This window comes from Harpia harpyja, chromosome 11, assembly GCF_026419915.1.
Source record: "Harpia harpyja isolate bHarHar1 chromosome 11, bHarHar1 primary haplotype, whole genome shotgun sequence".
NCBI lineage: Eukaryota > Metazoa > Chordata > Aves > Accipitriformes > Accipitridae > Harpia > Harpia harpyja.
Window position 1 is genome coordinate 23,657,213 of NC_068950.1, and position 24,151 is coordinate 23,681,363.

Below are 24,151 nucleotides of genomic sequence, written 5' to 3' on the forward strand. Positions count from 1 at the left end.
TTATAGAAGACTAAAAGATTTCAGAAAAAAATTATAAAGCTTTATGAATAGACAGAACAACAGGCCGAACAAATTAAATTTAACACAGAGCAATGTGGACAAGCAAAAAACCAACTACTAAGGTAGCAAGAAGAAACATGGATTCCCTCTGGTCGGACACAGGAGAAAGATTGGGGTACATATAAAATTGGGACAAAACTAATACTGAATATACAATAACACTTCAGTAAAAAGATCTCTATAAATAGAAATATCTAAAAATAGAGAATAGACAATAGAAATAAAAAATAGAAATTTACTTTAGAAAAATCTACTCTACCTATATTGGCCTAGATTGTCAATAAATGCATGTATATTCTTCCATCTACAATGAGCAGGAATTGTAATACAAAGTAAGAAGTGTCAATAACATTTTCAATAGTTTCCAGGCAAAGCCTAATACGTTATATTTGCATGTTGAAATATTTACACTATATTAGTTTAATATTCTGAACATAATAGACTAAAGATATAAAATTCTATTTTCCAATAAGAGTTCTGAGGGTGATATATTGGATAAAGAACATGAATGATGCTTACAATAGTCCTTGTCAGGCTCAGACTTGCTGTTTAACAATTCAACGCCCTAAAAAAATCTGTATTGGCTAACTGTCGAGAAGTTCTGGCCAAGTCCTTCAATAGATGGCCAGGAACAGAAGAGAACCTGGCCTCAGAAAAGACTGTGAACAGCTGAGATTTCTGGAAAAGAAACCTGAATGATTTGGAAGATAATTTCAATATAATTATATGGAAACAGATCAAGGAGTGACATGGATTATTACAACAAAAATAGTTAAAAGCAGCAGATGAAGGAATAGGCATGAATTCAGTTTCTGCTGTGGTGTTACCATCTATGCACAATTCATAAACTACTTGTTATTTTATAATAATGCATTATAATTTAGTAATTGTGTATTACATGGAAAACGCATGCACTAATCTTTTATAAACTGATTTTGTGTCTCTGAAATATAATAAAAATATCTTAAAACTATCTATCTGAATGTATATGACCTCAAGCTAGGAAGGTGGATTTCACTAGTGCAATTCTGTACAAAAGAATTACACAATTCTGTTCAAAAGAAATATGTCTGGTTAAAATATATTCAATATTTGGAGAGGGATTCAAGAACCATCCAGAAGTTAGGTATCTGTTAAAGGCTAGTCATCTTGGCTACCTCTGTGATCAACTGAATAAGATACACACTTCAAGACGGTGATTCTTATATCCGATGTTTGCCTTGTATGAGCAATATCTCCTTTCCCAGGAGCACTGTGCTGGCTAACTGGCTTAGACTAGATACCTGCTTCTTAGGCAAATAAAGATAAGGGAGGGGAACTCCAGCCCTATGGCAAAGAATGTTCTGTTCATATTTGTAGATTTCTTTCCTCATGTAGGAGGTTAACTAACTAAACCTAGGTATACTTATTTTGAATCACATTTATTTGTTTGGTTGGTTTTGGTAAATCTCACCTCACAAAAATGCCTCTTCTCAAAAGTTGAAGTGAAAGGTATTCCAAAAATTCCTGCAACTGCACACATACATTTCAAACGTGATTCAATCTGGTATTCAGATTCAGTTTTCTGTTTATTTTCCATGCTTGTTGGACAATCTTCAAAGAACCCTATATTTAATTGACATCCAGAAAATATATATTTCTTTATGAGAAACATACCGTTTTCTGTGCAGGGAGCCTGAAAAATATACCAATTGGTAAAGAGTATTTTCTCATCAATTTACTGACACAAAACAAGTAAAAAATTTTACTGTTGTTTCCATACAATAAAACATTAGTACCTATGCTCTCACTGATAATCAATGCCTTTATAATGGAACTTAAGCATGTTTTTGTTTTGATTCAACAAATTCTTCTATTCCTCCCCAAACTGAGTCAAATATTTACACGTGGTAAATCACCCTCAAATGTGCAGTCTGGGTTTGTCTGCTGATAGTGCCCCAGATAGCTACAGAAAACAGTAACTCCCTTTCTATTCAGCACTGGGAATTTAATTCCTCTGGAACAGACATACATACTTTTCCTCAGCTAAGGCTAAGCATAAGAGTGTAAAAGCCTGAGCCATACCAATGCACACACCCATGGGGACATACATGGTTCAACAGCAACAACAAAAACCACCAAGACCAAAACTTACAGATTTTGAAATGTCAAAAAGCTTCGTAGCTTTTTCCCCATCTTTTGGCTATTTGAATTTTTCTTCTCCAAAATTTAGAAACTAAAGAATAGCTACATACACAGAAAAATGAAAATGAAAAGGACTGGTTATCAGTGTTTACTGTTAGAAGCAGAAAAAAAATAGAAAGAAAAAAGTAATAATAGTTCCAAATTTCGTTGTGATTTTATTTAAACTCAAGATATATATATGTATTTATTTAGTTATAGTATTTGGAAGAACTAACAATCATTCTGGTTTAAATCCTATAAAATAGAAATAAATTTAATTTTTAAATAATTTTTTTCTCAACTGAACTGTTGAAATAAATTCTGATAAAAAATTGGAAGAATTTAAAAAAAAAAAAAAAAGCCAGTGCAATTTCCAAGTGCCATGAGCATGAGTGGAGAACATTTCAATACCCAAAAGTTTTTTACAAGAATTATCGCATTTTCATTTTCAGATACTAAACGTTCATCTACAGTAGGTTGCATTTCTTATGAACAATGCTACCATATTGCTTCCAGAAACATTGTTTTCTGTATAAATCAAATAACCTTGAGAGTCAGGTTTTATCATGACTCCAAAAAGTAGTAACACAAAAAAGATATTTTACAAACCCGCAATACCTGTATTTCTATTTCTAATTAAAACCTGTCTTGTATTTAATACTGCACTGTACAGACTGGTTTTGAATTGCTATAATTACACATCTGAATATGTATATAATGGAAATGGGGCAATCAGAGGCAAGTAGTTTTCCAAAATTTTATAAATAGCAAGTTTAAAATATATCAACAGATGTGCTGAGGGTTTCTTTTGATAAAGCGATGCTGAAAATTAAAAAGAAGAATTAATGTATGATTTGCAGAGTCTTTATACTTAATTACATTGGCATTGGTTCATTATAATGAGTATTTTAAATGATTTACTAGATTTAGAAATGTTAATGTCCACAGCTTAACCCAGGCTCTCGAGCACGGTCCTTTATTTCTAGTATACAACAAACTGCACGGAAGTGTTGTGGGGATTTTTATTTGTTTTAATTTTAAGGCAATGAAATACCCAAAATCATTGCATTTCTGCAGCCGGAATAGTCCTTATGCTTACAGGGACTGGTGCTTAATGAAACAGTAACTGGCATTGTACTATCCACGCAAGAGGCTAGAATGAATGTTTTGTTGACTGTGGCACCCTAACACCGCTTTGGAAATGTAGACAGAGTCCTGTATTGCTTGTTTGAGTTCTGTAGCCAAGACCTAACTCAAAGGAGCCCTTGAGTCCATCACATCAGATATGTGTTTATCTTACAATACTAATACTTTGTCTTCTACTAAAATGACTACTGTACTTGCTTATATGGGAAACCAATTTTTCTTTACTTCCTTAACAGATGTAGCCTATAGAATAGACACAGAAAGAGACAGTGTGAATTGCTTTGGTGCTATATTCACCAGGGCATAAACTGAAATAGAATGAATTTTCAGATTCATTGTATTTAAAATAATAATAATAATGAAAAAATAATCTGTTTTCCTTCATATTTAGGATATTTTAATTCTATTCACAAAATCACTATATATTTTCCCAATTTATAATCTTGTCCATCAGGTACAGATGTTTACATCATAAAAATTGAGTTATATGATAAAAAAGTCTAACAGTGCTTTTAAAGCAGCTATTGTAACAGCTTCGGAATTAATGCTTAACTAAAGGCTAGAGAACAGCAATTATCCAGCTGGATTTATTTGGAAGGAGCAAAATCTCCCTTATGATTGCTTTAGCAAAACAATTATTAGACAACAGAGAACATTAGAAAGAAGGTAACCTCAACAAGAATCATGTCTTTAAAAGCGCCTTACACAGAAATTGGTATATTTATCTTAACAAAAGCTTGAGAAGGGACTTGACTAGTGTGTGTAAGTACCATCATGAGATAAAAATACAGGATCTTTAAGGAAGCAGAGAAAAGCTTCATATGAGTAATTTGAATGGATATTTAAAATTATTCTACATCTGAAAGGTTAATTAATAGACTAAATCATCTAATGCGTTCAGGACCCTTCTTCATCTAACCCATCCTAGTAGAGGGAACACGATGACCTAAAATTAGGGGCTTGTCTACCAACACAAAGATTATGTACTTCTTTCCATGAAAAAATCAGATCACCAAGACCGTAGATCCAGTATCGGGATCAATAAAATTTTATAAAGATAAATGATCTCATGACTTTTTATAAATGTAGCTTTTTTTTTTTAATTGTTTGAAGCAGTGTAGAAAACACAGCAATCAGTAAATTCAGTGGAAAAAGCACCAGTGTGGAAAATGCACACATATGCATAGCTTTAAGTTCATTTCACTACAAATCAGTGGCGATTAGTACACTGTACTAGTGATGTATTAGTACATATATTAGTATGCATACATTAGTAAAATGTATTATTGTATCCTGGCCAAATTATTTACTTGGTCTTTATAACTCTAGTGCAGAGCACAAATGCTACTTCACTTATACTTTTCATTTACACTACCTTGCTTGGTCTCTGCATCGAATAATGGTCCCTGTTAGAACTCCTGTCCTAAGAGCAAGTGAATACGCAATGCATTCAATAGAAAGAACTCCAATTATCATTAAACTGACTTTCCTCGTGTATATGCGATGCTTAAGCATTCCATAAAGAAAAAACTGTGAATCCAAAATAAGAGAATTAATTCTGATTTGGAAAGCCACCTTATGTAAATGTTAATTACTATTTGATTATGTTGATTTGGGGGGTTTCATAACGAAAGCAGTACATTTCTCCTTAAAGTGTCACGCTTTTAAAGGACTGCAGTAAGACAATGCAATCAAAACATCAGATTTAGTTTACTCAGTCAGGAGATATAAGCACAACTGTTTCTGATTTCAAAACTTGCTACAGGGAGTAAGTGAATCGGATTAAGACACTGTGCTGTGAATGGCATTGCAAGTGATCTGCTAAAACATCAAGGCACCCTCAATCAAAAGGCTGACATTCACAACTGAGGTTACTGAAACATAAGTAAGAGAATTTTAATTGCATCAATATTTTAAAGCAAACCAAGTCAAATCCTAATTTGAGTGCAGTGATACCAATAATTATGAAATTATATCACGATACAATTTATAGAATATCCAAGAGTTCTGTAGAACAATGATACTGCATTTTTAAAAATCCAGGCATTTATTTCATCATGTCATAGATTTTTCTTAAGTACTTACATTCCTTAGAAGCATGAATGTCATTGATTTCAAGTGGTGTTCTTGCTTCTAAATCACTTAGGTGCTTCTAAAAAATCTTGCTTTCTGGCATAAGTTTCTTAAATATGTTTCTCATGTTTTGGATAATTATTTCACCTAAAGAGCTCCTAAAAATTTTTCAACCTCACTTTTATAACAGCTGCCAGTGCAGTTGTTTTTGCTTGTGCAAAATAACATGATTTACATTACATATTACTCTTTGAAATCTAAACATACTAGATGTCTAAACAGTGAAAAATACTAGGCTGTCATCTCAAGGGTTTTATTTAACTCAAAGAAACCTGGAATAAAATGTTACACACAGCAAAACTAAAATCAGAAATTCTGTATTTGATAAAACTATAATTATCACTTAATTTTTTTTAAATGAGTGTGTTTGATTCAATACTCAGTCATGCAGAAATTAAGAATCTGATTATTAAACTTTTGGCAGATTTTATAACAAGCTCCCGTGTTTAACAGTCCTGTTTAACCCTAACAGAAAATTAATTAATTCCCTTAAGAACTCATTTGTACAGCTCTAAGTAACTGACATAAATAGACACTCTAACTGAAATTTCTAAATGTTTCAATACAATCCCACTTCACTAGACCATTCCGTTGTTGAAAATTACATTTGTGCAAGAAGTGACATGAATTCTGTTGATCCTGCAGGAAAAAAATTGAGAGGTAAGTCCCACCACCCCCTAAATAAGCAACCCCCCTCCCCAAAAATATACTTAGGCAGGGAATATACCAATGAATATGATTACTTAATTAGGAATATCCCTTAATTAGGGTCTGTATTTTACCTAATGTGTAGCTTAACAGCTTTGTTATTAATCATGTCTTAACGTAAATGCTTTGAAGCTGTTGCTACTCAGTAATGTTCATTACAAATAGTCCCTGTGGGAATCACCAGCTTATTTCATTAAAACTCCTGTCTGCTGTTAATTGCTCTTACGAAAACATGAACAAATTAACTGTGTTTTAAGAGACAGTGGTATAAATTTATATGCTTGTGTGTTTGATTGCTGGGGACTAACGATGTTCCTGATAATCCTCTGCTGTTGCGCTACACTATATGATAGTTGGCAGTGCTAGCCTGTTTTAATCAATAACAGTTGATGTTACAAAGGTTAAAAAAAGAAAATACAGTTTGCAAACCATAGTGTTTATCATGCCAGCTGAGACACAGTATCATTCTGGGTCATGGGCAATTAATTTTTAAGTTTTAATGAATCTCTTGTGTGAAAGAAATGATGCTCATTAGCAGGGATGATTGATGTATGTTAACTGAGCAAATTAAAAAATCCAGAATATTTTTACTATGACAGTGGCATAAACAGGATATGTGACACCTTGCTGTTGAAATCAAGGGGTTTCCATAATTCAAAGAGGTATGTGACTTTGTATAAATTGTAATAACATTCAGTTAAAATAGTGTAATAAGAAAAGAGCATTTAATTTAAATGTTCTCATTCAAAATGTTAGTAAATATGCTCTATGTAGTAGAAACAGCCTACAGTACCATTTGCACAGGAATGTTTAAGCAAAAAGAAAATTCTCTTGTTTAATAAGAAAATCAAGTCATGTTTGCAACATATATATGTTAAAAAAGAAAGTTATTTATTATCGTCCTTACAAAAACCTATAGCATGATATGATGTTCCTGCTACTTAACTGGAATTCACCATAGATGCCTAAATAAAGTCCCTTGGAAAATATGTGGCTGCAATCCAAAAATCAAAGGGAAGTAGGTAAAGAGTAATCTGGGAATATATTTATGTGCCATTAAAGAAATCATTATTCTCTCCCCTATTAGCACAATGGATCCTGAGCATCTAATTTGCATATTCAGTATAACCCTCTGACTCTCTGGGGAGCCAACATTTCAAATTCAGAAAGATGTCTAAAAATTGGCAATGTTTATTTTCATTAAACTTATTCATTATTAGTCATTTGATCTCAAAAAAAAAAAAAAAAGGCAAGAAACTTAACAGGTAACCAAGGAGTGGGATACTAAAAATGCTGGGACTGTTTATTTTGAAAAAGAAAAATCACAAAGGAGACACTAAGAAGCAGAAACAATGAATGTAGATTAAACTTCTGTTCTCTTCATCTCACAAGGTAAGAACAAGACAACACTCAAAACTGGAAGCAAGCTAATTGCAGGCTGATGAAAGGTAATAGTACAACACAGAAACAGGCTTTAAGAATCATTGCCATTAAACACAGCACTATTCAAAAAGAAGTAGAATTTGTAGGAATTACAGGAATGTTGAGTTACAGTAGTGTGGACAAAGAAAAGAAGAGTTAGTGTGGATGTAAAAACTGGATCTAAACATTGGTTCCTTTGAGACCAAAGACAATTGCTACTTATTAGGCATTAGGGGAAAACAAGCAGATTGTCCTAATTATTATGTTGAATGCTCTACTAAAGCATCTGTGGCTGGCATCTCCTGGGAACTGGATGCCGCACTTCATGGTCTCCAGATCTCATCCAGCATGGCCATTCTCTCAGTTCTAGCTGAATTGGGCAGGGGGGAAGCCTATACATGTAGTATCAACTAAATTCTGCATCTTAGACATGAAAATTATGCTGGAGCTGCATTAGATCATGTTATTTATGTTTCAGTTATTGCTTGTAATATTGATCTTGAAACATATTCTGCATTTAATAAGTAGACTTCATTTAAACCAAAAATGTATGATTAGGCAAATGAATGCTTGCAGCAGCAAGGAATGGGCTGAAAACAAACATGGTGTTTACATTTATGCTGAACTACATTAGTACAAATATTGTACTATGGAAACTGAAAATATTTTGGACCGTGTTGCGTCTAAAGGATCGTTCAGTCTGTGTTAAAAATATTTAACTAACACAGTATAAATTAATGACTTTTGTAAAGCACTTTGTAATACTGTAAGTGAATACTAAGTATTCACTTTCTGTTATTAAATCAATAGGAACTAGCTTATAATACTAACAGAATAAAAACACTCTAGAACTTCATAGACATGATTGTATTAATTCACACACTTCATAGACCATGCAAAGAGAACCTGACTGAGCCATATTATTTCTAGGTTAATTTAATTGCTTAACAAAAGCTTCACAAAACTACAGAGTCCAATGTATACCAGAAATAGTTGGAAAGTAAGTTGCAGTAGGTGCTCCAGTTGAAATATGAGTGAACAAAATATATTTTATCCTGCAAGGTAATCTCTTTTTCACTTTTGTACTGCTCAGACTTTTCTTTCACCGCCCCAGCAGTAACTGGGACTGATGCTAAGGAAACATGGGGAAAAGGGAATAAGTGAATGTGCAGCATAGAGCTGATGTATGTTGTAGGACCCCAATGTATCTATTACACCAGAGCTAAACGAAAAGCATGCACAAGCCAGTCAGAAATGTCATTGTTCTAAATTAGAATCCAAGAGCCCTATCCTATACTCTCACCTGCTGTAGTCACTTCCTATCACTCCATACAATTTTCCCCTTTTACTCACTGTAGCAAGAGGGAATAACCACTTGCAAATGTGACTTGAAATGTCCTTGCTAGTCATTGATTTCTTGACTCCCAAAAGTTGATGCAACATAGCAGCTCCTTCTCTTTGAGATATGAATGAACAAATTACCTTCTCTCACGCTTTGCAATAACTTATATAGGTGATTATGTGGTACCAAATGGGAAAATAGTAAATAAACTTGATAATGATTAATTGAATTACTCATTAATAAGTATATTTCAAATAAGAAGGCTACACATAGCTGCTTTTACCTGTTCTTTTGTCTGTGTTAAATTCAATATTCCAGAATGTACAGTAAACAATGTCATGTAACTGAAAGCTATTTTGGCTGAGAGGATATGCTTATAAAAGATCTGTGCTATGATACTGGGTTACATTCTGATCAATTAACAGCTTGATCTATTAGAAGAAAAGAAAGATGCAAATTAAACAGCATCTATTGCAAAAGGGAGAGAATAAAGACTCCCTTGGAAATTTTGCCTTGTTCCAGGTGACTTGCTATATATTTATCAGTAGAAATATTCCTAAAACTCTTTGAAGGAAATGTATCCCATTTTCCACTTATGTTATTTATTATTGTTATAGAAAAAGTATACAATGCTTAGGAAGGAATTTAACTGTAACTATTTTCTCTTTAATTTGCTGAGTGCAATGAGGTTCTGAGATCACTAGGAGAGAAGGCTGAGAATCTGTCATTCCTAAGAGTTACCATTCTTAGATGATATCATCTAAACACAGCATTAGTATTTTAAAGAATGGTATGATTTCCAGGCCATGGATTTTCAACACATGTAAGCCTATGATTAAATCTGACCACAATCAGAAGAATATTTTAATAATCTGTGCTTAAATTAAATGTTTCCTTTAGTCCTACTGAAATTTTCTAATTAGCCCATTTTCAGTAATTTTCAATCAACTCTATTATTCTTGCTGAGCAAACTAGAATTTCAGTCCCACTCTGAGCACTCCTGGTTATTATTAGCACACAGAGAGATGGCCAATACAGTGAAGGCCCAGTAGTTGCAATTGAGGGCTTTGGAATTTTTAAGTCAGAATTAGTCCCTCAAAAAGAGAATATCATTGATGATCAAATGGTTTATTCTACGTATCAACCACCTTACCGCACTTTTGTCAATCATAAGGATCTCTGACTTTCTTGTCCATTAAGCTATGAGTGAATGTTTTCCTAGTTCAATATTTATCAGAACATCATAAACTACCACAAAGAGCAAAGGGCATAGACAGAGAAGTTTAATAGCTGTTTAAATAGGTCTCTGACTTTCTCTATGTAAAAGGGCTCTAATCTTGAACTAAATGAGAGGATCATGTTAAATACATCCCTGCATGTATGAAGATTTTTATAAAGATGCACCTGTTCATTTGCAAACGCTAGTGTTTTTGAGACACTCAGACCTCTGCTTGCTGAGTTAAGGAAAATGAACGTCAGGCTTTTTGGACTAGAAAGGGAAGAAAGCAAACAACAAAAAAAAGCAAAAAAGTTAATTATTGGTTATATGGTTGGCTTGCAGAAGAAAAGCTGTTTTATCTTTTAACAGATGGAGAAACCAGAAGTAACTTGACTTGTAGTGGTCAGTAGAGTCTTGTAGGGAGTAGGAAAATGAAAGGAAAACAATTTGGGGTGATAATTTCTTTTAAAAAAAAGGTGTTTTTTTTTTATTTTCTTATTCATACTTTCCCTGTTTTCCTTGAAACTATAGCTTTCCAATGGCTAGCAGTACAGATTTAATAATTCACCTGAGGCATAAATTTGAGATTTTAGGTCTCCACCAGAGAGCGTAGCTTCTTCACAAAATTTAAATATTATTTGTTTCAAACCGGTGAAAATCCACTTGTGCTTAATATGAACTCAGCTATTCAAGAGTGGTCTCCTACATTCACAGTGTGTGTAAGCCACGTACTATGAGCCAGCTGGAAAAATCAAATCACAGTTCTAATGCAGAGATGTTGCAAAAGTGTTGCAAAGTCTTGGTGGACTTGGTAGCGTTAGGTTAACGGTTGGACTCGATGATCTTAAGGGTCTTTTCCAACCTAAATGATTCTATGAAAGCCATAAAAAGTGAAGCTACAACTCCAGCCCATCAGTAAGTGGCTCAGATTGCAAAGTGCAAAAATCCCCAATCCAGCCTCTCTGAAAAACCTTTCCTCAAATATTAAGCTACCCAAACCAACACCACCATCATACTGTCTGTTAGGAAAATGATAGCAGTTTTATGTAATAGAATGGCAATTAATAAAGGTATAGCAGGTGTAAACCTACTGTGCAGTCTTACAGATCCTACAAAGAATGAGGAAAATACTTGCTGACACTGCAGAAATTCTACACAGTCACCTATCCCCAAAGTCAGTGTTGCTTGCAGAGGACTTCTCCTTTTACAGATGGAAAGAGGAAGTGAATCAATTCCTGAATATGAGGTGCATCAAAAAATCATAATGGACTTGACTTGGCAAGGGTTAAAATGATGAAGGGAAGTTAGTTTATATGTGCTACACAGACTGAAGCAACGCAACCTGACAAGGAAATGCAATTCTCTGGCATGTTCACTGAATGAGCAGGTTCAGTGCATGTTTCACAGTTGCAACAAAATTAGATAATCTGTAGAAGAAACAAGCTTGGATCAGCCAGAAAGGAGATCAAGGACAATATTCATAGTGCGTTTTCACTATAAGAAACAGTCTGAAAATGCCAGTGGTTTTTGTGTCAAAGAAAAACTACAAGAAATTTGAGCATACACGTGGAATTTCTAGGTCAGTGAAAAATCAAAAACTGGAAAAATACCAGAGTACACTTTTGATTCATCAGCATGTTTGGGCTAAGATGGAGCCCAAGGAGATTGCTAGGATGATTCTATAACTCTAATTTGGAAGGTAATTTTATTGTTTGGATCCCCAGAAGGAGCAAAATGGAATAATAAGTCTCCCATGGAGCTTGATATTTGGAAGCTCGGTTATCACAGAACAGCTCCAGAATGTGAGACTGCAAGAGTAATTCAAAGTGTATGGAGTATGGTCAGAAAACCTTTGTTCCCTTACATGATTTTGTGGTGGAAGTGCTACAGTATTGTAAACCTCTGCACTGGGAAGAAACAGTGGCATGTGTCAACTTAGTAGAGAAGGACTCAGTTGGACTGGCAAGTCACTATGTGTCTGGAGGCTTACCATATTTGTTAACTTCTTTCCCAAACAAAAAACTGCTCAAATTTTGGAAAAGGTCATATAAGGGCTGCCAGGATAGAATTACATTCTTAGAACATATGAAACAAAAATTATTTTAGATTTTGCAATGTATGGTATCTTTTATGGTTACGATCAAAACTAGAGGCAAAACTTGCAAGTTTTCAGTCCTTTGGAATTATATTCCAAAATTAACTGCATTGAGTGGTAAACCCCCTGAAGTGTGAATAATGAAAAAAGCAATAGATTCTCTGGATCCAGGGTAATTTAGAGATTACATTAACCAGAAATGCATCCAAATCTCCTTTTTTTTTTTTTCACCCAGAATAAAGGCTTCATCTGCCTTATTACCTGGTAGAAGCATTTCCTCAACATCAACCTTGCTGAAACCTATCTGGTATGTGAAGTACAATAAAAAGGGACATATTCACTGAAATTGATACTACTTCTCTTGAGCTTACAGATTAAGGTAGAGAATAGAACCTACACACAATATTTGACAGTGATTTATGGGAGGATTATTTTGGGACATCACTGGTTCACAGCATCAATATAACAGTTACAGCACCTACTATTAACTTGCATTTTCGAGTCATTTGAAAGGTTTTTTTTAAAATGTAGTAATGTAGAACATAAGGAAAAAATATTTCATTTTCCCAAGATCCCAAGCATATTGGAATAATACATTATCATTAGTACTGGATCTTCCGTAAATCTTAAGAAATATGTGGTCACCATTCATTTGGGTGCTTGCAGTAAGTTCCAATATACTGTAGTTAATGGTTCCGGAATCGTACGTTTTCTTCTACAGTTATTATTCATTCTAATAACAGTAGTATTCTGTGTGAGCTCAGCTAGATCAGCACCATCAGTAAGTGTTAAAACTGTTGTTACAGGTTCCTGAACAGATTACAAGTGACAATGGAACTCAGTTCACATTCCAAGTTTCAACTATTTGTCATAATAAATGGTATTAAAAATCTCACATCAGCTTCCTACCAGATTCCCAGAAACAGATTAAGAGAAAGATTTGGTCAGACATGCAAACATAAATTATTATATTATAACCCCATATACAATGAGCCTACAACACAAGGTTACATTTTTTTACATTAATTATAGAACTGCATCCCACACTATTATAAATCAGACACTAGCAATACTGTTTATAGAATGCTTGACCTTCTTTGTTAGAGCCTGACTGACCAAAAAAATCCCCGCAAAACAAAGAGAAGGTTTTTTCCATTTATATTAAATAGGAAGATTACCTGCAAGTTGATGTTCTTGATTTTGAAAGGAGAATAATGACAAATCAGCATGAGTAGCCATGCTGGACTGAGCAATTACCTGGGGGGGTGGCGGGAAATAATATCTTTGAGTACAGTTTTGTATTACCGCTAATCTAGGATAATTGAGGTTTCTTCCAAAAAAATGGAATTTCAGTTTACTTATCCCTGGCCTTGCTCTCTCACTGTTTTTCTTGCACTGGATCTAATTAATCATCATGCAGCCAACAAGGTGAGTTGGTTCAGCTCACAGACCTGATAGAAATCCACAAATAAAATTAATAGTTTTCTAACAATCTACAAACTGAACAGATTCACCTCAAAGGCAAGTGATCAGTAGACTCAGTGCAAAGGCAAGGAATCCACAAGTGAAACATGATAATGTCTGCTCAATGTTACGCTCAATTAAGAGTAATGTTAAACCACATTTTAAATTTGAAACTATGGAAGCATTATAATGAAATTCTGTATTGATTATGCCTAGTCATACACCTTGCAGAGGTTGCACTGAAGTAGCACATAAAAATATGTGAACCAGCTTTCACACACCAATTCTGGAAGAGGTGCTATAATCAGGATGTCTGATGAAAAAGCCAGGAATCTAACCACAGAGGGAAACTTGTGACAGTCCCCCACAAGTCTCTGTATTTCTAAGGAGATACAGCTAATACTGCTGCTTCTGAAAAAAATACTCTACCAGTGACAAAATGTCACAATAGTGACAAAATCCAAAAAGGCTTTTTCACCACATTGATAAAGTAGTATCACATAGCAAAATGAAACAAATATACACTTCTATCTCAGTCTAGCCTCTCTCAAATCCTGTTCGCAGCAAAGTCTATCTGCATACAGATGTCTCAAAGGAAGGGTCCAGAGCAGAAACTAGATAGTAAATGGATGTTATATTACCCAGTACTCTGATGATGATGTCAGCTTTAAAATTGTTTATTTCAGAATCAAATGTGATGTAACCTTCCCATTTTATTTGACAATGAGTTGAAAAGGTTTTAAAATCATAGTGGTAGCATATGGAAGTTTGGATTTAAAAAACACCAATGTTTTTGTCAACCAGACATAAGCATTTCTATATATTTGAGAAAAGCAGAATTAATCTGGCCTTGGAGTTTCACAATTTAAAAAAAAAAAACAAAACCACCATACTGTTAATTTTATGCTTGTAATTTCTGGCCTCTTGATTTTGTCCAAGAACATCAGGCATGGAGAGATTAATTTTAAGTCAAGTTTCCAAAGACAGTCTTGTGAAAGGCACCTGCAGATGCTGCTCCATTTTCCAGACAGTCTTAGTTTGGTGAGGTGAGAAATTCAAATCCATGTATGGTTTTGGCAGTCACAGGCTTTCCAGAATAGAAGCCAACATTTAGTTTCTGCAGAAAAGTGCTCTGAGGGGGAACGTGTCTTTTTATTTCTGAAGTAATCCACTTGTATTGAAATCTATTGAATGAACTATAGTCAGAGAGAAGGTACCTGACTAGCAAATTACTTGGAAAAGACAAGTATGCTAAGTGCCCTGCAATTAAAAACAAAATCAATCAATTTTTAATTGATAGACTAATTAGTTGAATGTATAAAGCCAGATACAATGGTTTGACCATGCTCATTTAACGTATTCATTTTAACTATTATATTAACACTCAATGGCTGTAGCGCAAAACCCAGAATCTTCTCTACTGAAAGGACCATAAGATCTCTTCTTAAGCAGAATTTTTCACTGATTTAGATGTTCCAGAATGGATGGAACAAAGTAAACCCAGGATGTTTAAGAAACTTGAAATCCTGCCACTATTCCTGAAGGAACCTGGGACTTAGAATTCCTGTATGCATTGTATTTCCCTCTTGCTTTAATTGTAACTGAAATGGTAAGTAAGCAATCCCTTAGTTCAGGACTGAATAATTTGTTTATAGCAATCTGGAGCAACTGCTACATTCTATAGAAGTAGCAAGAGCCACATCAATTTTTCTGGCTCCTGAGGAAAGCAGAGACCAATTTATCAATTAGCCTTTAAGTTCAAGTTTTTTTCTCTCTAGTTCTTTAAAAATAAACCCCAAAACATACTCTGAGAATACAGCTAATTTCCAAAACACAGTAACATAAAGTGCTTTTTTTCATGTATTTCCTCTGGCAGTTTACTCCAGTTACTCTTCCCACACTGTTGGCCCGGGACTCACTGGTTACACCACTATTCCAACAGAGAAAACCCACACTTCTGTCATTCCCCGAACAGCTCTGTGCTAATGTGGCATAATGCATTACATCCAGACTGACTGGCAGATGCCATTCAGGTGAGCAGTCAGGTTCTGCTCTTCCATTCATTACTGGTCAGAGTGTACAACATTTCCTTCCAGTCCAAACATCAATATTTCCTACCCAGAGCATAGACTTCATGGCTGTTGGATACATAGATTTTCTCATGATAAAAAGAGAATAGAAAGGAGAACTGCAATGCAAAGAGGGAAGGCTAAGTCCTGCATTTTCCTTGATTACATCTAGCCTGTGCACTGGTTTTACTGAGCCGTGAAACTTTATTTTTTAAAATCACATTAACTAAAAATAGTTTGCCCTCTGCTATTGCAGCATTTAGCTGAACTGCACTAACAGAGAAGCATACCCTTACTCAAGGACACCATGCACTGATAGAAAAAAGCCATAGTTCCCAGATCTCAGTAAAAGCAGGGTAATATCAGAGTAATTTCACATAGTTCACATGGGCATAACTGTGATTAGACTTGTGTAAACAAGATCAGACTCTGATGTACTGACACTGATGGCAACTTCTCATCCGCTCCTTGTAACTCATTGAAGCATAGGACATGTTTTATGACTTCAGTTACAAAATCAATTGTTCTTCCCGATGCATGTCACTCATTTGTCCTCATAAAGCATTAAGTGTCATGGGAAGAGAAACGCCTCCCAGACAACCAGTGAAACCTAGGAGGAGCTGAAAGTAGCATTAACTAAAACACTGGACAGCTTAAACTCTGGTGTGTCTCTTATTTCAAAAAATTGCTGTAGCCACTAGTTTTGCCCTGAAGCTTGCCACCAGTGATTAAAAATATTTTAGTGATATCATACAGTCTGCACTATTCCCTAGACCACTTGTAGTTAGAAACATACATTTAATGTTCACGTCATCAGTGATAGGAAGATGCCTAATTTCTATTAAATCAAATGGTTTTGGGAGGCTGTGTCTATACATCTAACAAAGACAATAGAAACATGTTATAAATACTCCTATTTCAGCTGACCTTTATGCTTTTTAACATCCTAGTTCACATTAAGAAACACTTCATGTTTATGATAATACAATAAATAAACTGCATGACTGCTTTCTTGTCAGGTACTCAAGACTCTCAGCTCTGCACATCTCACCATTTTTTCCTCTTGGAACCTTCACTTTGCAAAATATGTTAAAGTGGCATGTAAAATCTGCTGCCAACATAGCCACTCTCTGTGAAGGATTTAAAAAACAAAAAAACCCAAGACAAAAGTGTTGCATAAGCTACAGCAGGCTAGCAGCTTGTCAAAATATCAGTTGAAACAGCAGGTTCCAAGTCATTAAATCTCAGTTTATGTTACACTCCAGAGCTTCCTGAAGTAGCAGAATGGTGTGTATTACTGTGTAGGCAAAATAAGACAGATGTTGCATTGACCTCTTCTCATTGGAATCTAGTCCACTATACTAACAGTTGCACTAAAGATGTCTCTAAAGTTGTACTGTGGACTCCACAATAATAAACATGGAAGGTGAATTCATGAAGATACTATCACCTGATTCACATCACAAAAAGACTGTAAATTTCTTGGGGGGAAAGTGTTCCTTGGGATCAATTAATATCAACCAGAATCACTCTCTAGCATAACCAAATTATTCCTGACCAATCCTAAAGAGGGAGAGAAAGAGGGAGAGAGAGAAAAAGAAGAAAGACACTAATATTCTAATCTAACATTTCTTAAATTATCTGGGAAAGCTTAAGTGAGGGAGCTTCAATATTGAGAGAATTCAAGCAACATCAGAAAAATGTGCAGCTTTGCTGCAATTAGCATAAGCATAATTGATGTAGTTTGAAACTTCTAGTGTCTGCAGGAATGAGAAAAGCCAAAGCGGGAGTTTTAATTTTTAATGGTTAGTATTATGTTATGCTTTTAGGGTTGACTGGGCATGCATTTTATGCTGACATTGTAAAATAATTAAATTAAAACTTAAGGAAGAAGAGGAACTGTCACTTCCAAATGAAATGGGAAGAAGAAAATGATGGGTAAATGGGTCACATTAACAAATGCTGGAGGAATTTACATAGCTATGGTCTTGTTCTACTAGGGGCTCCACGCTGAGAATTTCAGATGTTGAAAGCTGATGGACAGCTCAGCAAATACCAAAGACTGCTCAGATGAACTGTTCACCTCTGCAGCAAAGCTACTCAATGACATGCAATAAAAAGACATGGCTGCAAATCCCCCAGAACACAGTAGTAAAGTTGGGATAAGAACATCCACATCTCTTCAACTTGCTTTCCTCTTTTCCTTCAAAACTTCTAACATAGAACTGTTGCAGAAGTGGTTAAACATCTATCTACTCAGTCCTTCCATCTTTATCATTGCTTACAAATTTTTAAAAGCTGATAATGATTTGGTCGCAATGAGAATTAACTGTATTTTTCCTAAACTTAAGGAAAACAAAAAAGATTATTTTCAAGAATTCTGTATCTTTCCAGCTTTCTCTTCTTTTTGTGGAATATAATATTTGTTTCAATTTTGCACTGAGGACCACAGCTGTGGCCTTACATTTAAGCAACCTGAAGAAACAGTTGGTTTTGGCAATATTGATCAGAACATCCAAGGACAATTAAGCTTTTGGTTTTACCACTTAAGGTAATTATTACTTTGTCTAATGATTTAGTAGTGCTTTTTGTGAACCTTACTATCTTGACTTCATCTGTGCATAGCACGATCACTTCACCTAGTCTAGTACAAGACACATAAATGTTGGAAAGGTTTCCCTGGTGGTTAAACAATCAGAAGTCCTAAATTACTGAGGTAATCGACTCTGTGTGTAATTTTAATGTACTGAAGCCAGTAAGGCTAGTTATATGCTTGAAGTTGTACACCCTTTTACTTTACCATATAGGAGACTTCACTTCTGTAAGAAATATGAGGAAAATTAATTAGCTTTTACAAGTACTCTGATAAGATTCAAACCAAGATACACTTATACACACAGTATGGGAGTATTTGCTCAGGGGTATTCTGTCATTCTAACACTGTCACTGATGTTTCACCCATCTTTCTGAACTGTGTATTTTTCTGACACCTATCATCAGGGGTATACCATCTGGTGTATACCATCTGGGGCACCTGGTCTGCAATGACTGATGATCATTACCTTAATTAAACACATTTTATCTACCTCACAGGGATGTCAACAGTAATGAATTGTAGTGGTAATGTAGATCAGTTGCATATACAATGTACACATACTCCCTCATGGGATTTACAAGGCATTTGGAGAGCTTCTAAAATATAGGTGATGTGGTAGAAAGTAGTACCAGTACTCCACAGCACCCTTTTCTTCCAATTGCCCTGATCTTAGCTTTTCTTCTTCTGCCATTTGTCCTGCATCTCACAATTTTCTATAGCAATAATTTACAAATCCCATTAGGAGTCTGTATATATTGCATAGTCAAGCACACTGCAGCACTTCTGTAATGACTCAGCACAGTATTCACTGCAGAAAATTGCAACACATTGGCAAAAGTTCAGCCAATACTGAAAAAGAAATACATGTTAGGGCCCTCAAGCACAGAGTAGCTGGAAAGTATTAACTATTTAAAAATGGGCTACTTACAGTTTAAATGGAAAGGGAGATTACACTTTTTTTTTTTTTTAAAAAAAGGATAAAACAACATCTGAATTGTTTATAGAGTACTTGAAAGATTTCTTACAAACCAAATTGGAAGTGACAAAAGCATATAATTGTAATTAGGATAGGATTTAATAAATTGACTTGAACAGATTATGTATTACCTATTTTAGCATATTTAGGACAACCAAGGTCCTTTGTGTAGTGACAAACCTGAAGCAAAAAACCCTAGTACACCAAAAGCGATCCAGTTGAGAGGAAAATACAAGCATATGTACACATATACAGTGGTGCTAATGAAAAGATTAAAAGCCACTAGAAATTGATCATAGCATAAAACCAAGGTAGAACTAAGAAAACAGCCACATCTGAGTTCTGTCTCCCAGCAGTTATCAGTAAAGCAGAGATCTGGATGCTTACATAGATTACTGCAAAGCAGAAAATCTCTGGTAAAGCAAGAAATGCATTTGCTGCTGCTTGTTGTTTGAAACAAAGAGGTGCTGAAGGAATGACTTGCATACTGAAATGTTGTATACTGTTAAGATTATAATAACTAAGTGGTTCCAAGTAAGATACCAATCAAGTCGTTACTGTTAGGAGGGTTGGGATAGTAGTATAAAAGAATGTTAAATAACCAGGAAGGGCAATCAAGGTATTACATGTTATACCACCAGACAAGAAGGGCAAGAGATAAAGGCTATATCTCTACTAGTAAATAAAATTGGTTATGGACTTTTCTTTGGCCTATTGTTAACATTAAATTACCTTAAAATTCAAAGCAGAATATCCATATAAAACCAGCACAAAAATATGTACCCTAGCACAAAGGAAGAAAATAAACTAATACAAGTCTGTCTATCTGGACTTGGGATCAGCTATCTGCAATGCCTTATTTTAAAAACAGACAATTAAAAACCAGTCATCTTGTTGATTATTTCTGATCATCAATTATTTGGTCCAAAATCAATATTGATTATTACGATCTTCAAACACAAACATAAGCAGAGCATTTCTTTCCAAACTACTGTTGTTCTTTCTAATTGCAGAAGTGGGAAAAATTTTGATTAAAAGAATTTGTTTTCCAAATCCTTTGGTATTCTTTCTTCTTAGCATGCCTTGTTTTCTGATTGAAAAACAATATACAATGACCCACCAAACCGTGTTCAGAGGAAGAATCTTAGGTGGGATGAAAGAAATAAAAAAGCTGCACTGAATAGAGGGGAAAAAAGAATCTACAACAATAATAATTATGTGAAAATTCATAAATCATTGTTCAAGATCTCTGTATTAGCACTGTATGAATGCCACTGGCATCTCATTTAATAATACTTCAAGGTTTAAGCATTTCTGCATTTTGCATTTTTATTCTCTCCATAATTTTCTTCCAAGTCATGAGTTTGCAGTACATATATTCATAGGTTAGAAGTACGACATACCTGCTGAAAATATAGCAGTCTAATCAGTTACCTTGCCTAAAAAAATAAAATCTTAAAACATGATCATTCAAACAAACCCTGAGGAAACATTTAACACCCGTCCAAAACTGATGGAAGACATTTTTACTGGAACAAAAAATGCAAGCACGCAAACAATTCTGGCTGAAGTTTAAACTGTGTTTGTGAACAAGCAAAGATTCAATTGAATTTTCTCAAAGCTGGATGGGAAAGTTTTTGCCCTGGCTAGGTATTTGTAAACATTTTCTCTCTGGCTCTTTGCTATTGCCATTTCAATTTCAGAGCTGGAAAATGTCATGTGATTTCCAGTGGAACAACTGCCTGAAAAACCCATGCTAATTTGTGCCAAAAAACCAAACCCAACCACAACAACAAACTCACAAAAAACCCCAACTTCAGTCTTGCCTGTGGGTTCACAGTAAGTTTAATGATGTGAGAGTAGATTCACTAAATCTCTTAAACTCCAGGGACTGCTATGAATGCTATGGCCAGCTGCCCAAAATATTCACAAGTCTTTATTGAACCAAAATAATGGACATTTAAGCACACAAGCACAGGTACATACCCTGACTTATTTTCATAGATTTCTGTATATTTTTTTTCAGTTGGTCAATCTTCTTCAAACTAAAATTTATCTTCGCTTAGTGGTCTGACAGCTCAGAAACAGCAAATGAAAACTAATGATGTGGAATTCAGAAAGCCACGTGCATGTGGGAAAATTGTTGTTTTATGAACTAAACTGGTGAAAATAAGAGTACAGCACTTACTATGCAATAACCATTAGTTGTAGTGAGAAACATGCACCATTTTTCATAATATGAACACATTTAAAAGTATTACTTAATGTATAGACATTTAATATATAAATATTATACCATGCAGTTTCCACAATAATCCAGGAAAGCAAGGTACAGTTAGTTTTCCAGAATATAGTCATCTTTATTATCATACAAACACTGTTAATTTATTTTGTTGTAAGCATCATACCACCAGTGTAACAAGAGAATTAGAAAAAGAGAAATTCTATGTCATCCCTGAGGCTGCTTTCCATTCATAACCTTTTCTGCTGCCCCCCCTCACCTAATTCTCCTTTCCAGGGATCACTTTTAGGCAGAAGACTACCAATATCTTATTTAGCTAAAACCCTCAACCTAAACTTCTCCAACTAACAGTCTCCCTTGGAAGCCCTAGAGCTCTTTCTGAAGCTCTGCAATTTTTTATTAACTGCCTCCTGCAGCCAGAAGGGCCAAACTGACCAAAATGCTCATATTTTGCCTAGATGCAAATCTGTACTGCTACTTAATGACTGCACACAGTTTCACTGATGAACATGGAGCCACAGACTAAGGCTCTTTTCTAAAGTACTATGATGAAAGTAATCTTGAGAAATTTTGAATTTTTTAATGTATGGCTCAGCTTTTTAACTTGCATTTTTAGTTTTTACTTTGATCTAAGTGTACCACTTTCATTAAAGAACAATCAGTCAACCCATTTTAATTTGTCCTCTTAATTTCTCAGTTTGTTCACTGTGATCTGAATAAACCTAAAGTGTCTAATCAGATGATGTGAAGAGATAACACAATTTCCATAATATTCACTTGGTGTTTAAAATGCTTGCATGTCCTGCATTGTCTCTCAAAAATAGAGTTTTTTCTTGTTTTAACTGGAGTTGAAATTGGTGTGATTCTTTTCTGGCTCCCCAAATCAAAAACCCTTCACCTCACATACAGCAATCTAACCTGTCAAGGCCCTGGTGCACACATAAGCTTCATCAACTGATGTTAGCGAAGTTCTCAGAATAGTATTCTTTAGCTGGCTATTGACGCCAAGCCAACAAAAATAGCATGGATGATTTTTATTTGTCTCAGCCTATACCTTTAATATTTGATGTACTGATTGAACAATATAAGCAATAAAGCCTGGCAGGGACGGGGGTGGGAAATACAGGAAATACAGAGAAAATGAAAAGACAGGCAGACAAATGAGAAGGCTGTGACGAATTGCACTATTATCTGATGATTTCTTATTTATATTGCACACATACAGGGCTAGGCATAGTCCAAGGCCCCCAGACTAGACTTATTAGTGGAACTAAATAGCCTTTTGGTCTCCACATAGTTAACACTTGCAGCCAACCCTGCAGGATCCCCCTGTGTTAGCTACACAAATATGCAGTTAGTTCCCCCATCAAAGACTTTGCATGTGAAGTAGAGTTCTGTTAACAGCTGTATCACACTTACTACCCTCAAAGACACCCAGCATTTACCCCAAGCTTTCAAAAAGAGATAAATTCTACCCCCAAAGAAAATTGCAGGATATTTCCCTAGTGACTTCAGTACCAACAGTACTAACCCAATATTGAGCAGCTTAGAAAGGCAGACCTTCCTATTGCTGTCCCCTGACTTTTGTACTGAGCATCAGCTGCCATTCCTTGAGACAGGTAAGTAACTGCTAAACACTAGCGGTGAGGAAGAAACTCTTCCCTCCCCTCCACTGGCCAGTATGGGTCTTCCTGCTCTTAAAGTAAGAGTGCCAATAGAACTCTTCACAAACCTCCCCATATCCAAAACAATAGTCTTTACTCTTCCAGAGCATTCACCAAAGTACATATATTTACACAATTCATCACAGAAGTGATATTTTGAGAAAAAGCAGAAATATAGGGAAAATTATTTCATAATGAGAACAGTTCTGTTGTGTGTTTATTTTTATAAATGATAGCAAAGGCATCCAGATAAGCCTGTGACAAAACCCTTGTTATTATTTCTATGCATCTAAGAAAAAAAAAGTTTTTTGGTGGGATGCTCTTCAGCATTTGTACCAGCCACAGAGACAGTCAGCTTGCTAGACTATGTATTAATTGATTGGCTTTGTTATTTCAGATGGAGAAGAAGGATCAATCCTAATGTGCTTCTTTAAACCACGGTCATGATACAGAATAGAAATATCTATGCTATTCAGAACTGTGTCAGGAAATGTTTGTTACATATGACAGACTCAGTGATGTTATAACAATGTAAGAGTGAGTTTCATCACCAAATTAGAGTGCCTTTTCGTGTTAAAATGACTACTAACCATTTATAAAAATAGATGTATGCTGATTTCCATTTTAAAAAAGTAGTAGCTCTATAGGAATTTGTCCATTTGAGAGTTTAATAGAGATTAATATTAATTTCACCTTTAATTTCATTTTAAAAAAATCAAACAACTTGTACCTAGTGACATTGTTTCAGTGGAATTAATTCTCTGCAGAGAAATGCATTAGAATTATTTATTTTTCTAAATTTCATTTTAACAAAAATAAGTCTTGTTAATTGTTCAGAATGACTTGCAAAAC

The 24,151-nt window shown here is 34.9% G+C and overlaps 1 long non-coding RNA gene across 1 annotated transcript in view; it reads right to left on the minus strand.

Moving 5' to 3' along the window:
- Nucleotides 1-633: 633 nt before the first annotated feature.
- Nucleotides 634-24,151, minus strand: part of LOC128148454 (uncharacterized) — a 174,028-nt gene continuing 150,510 nt past the window's right edge. The window contains exons 5-7 of the long non-coding RNA XR_008237287.1: nt 13,467-13,545; nt 11,357-11,620; nt 634-1,735 (exon numbers count right to left, since the gene is read on the minus strand). This is a non-coding gene — a long non-coding RNA (uncharacterized LOC128148454). The remainder of the gene's footprint in view (nt 1,736-11,356; nt 11,621-13,466; nt 13,546-24,151) is intronic.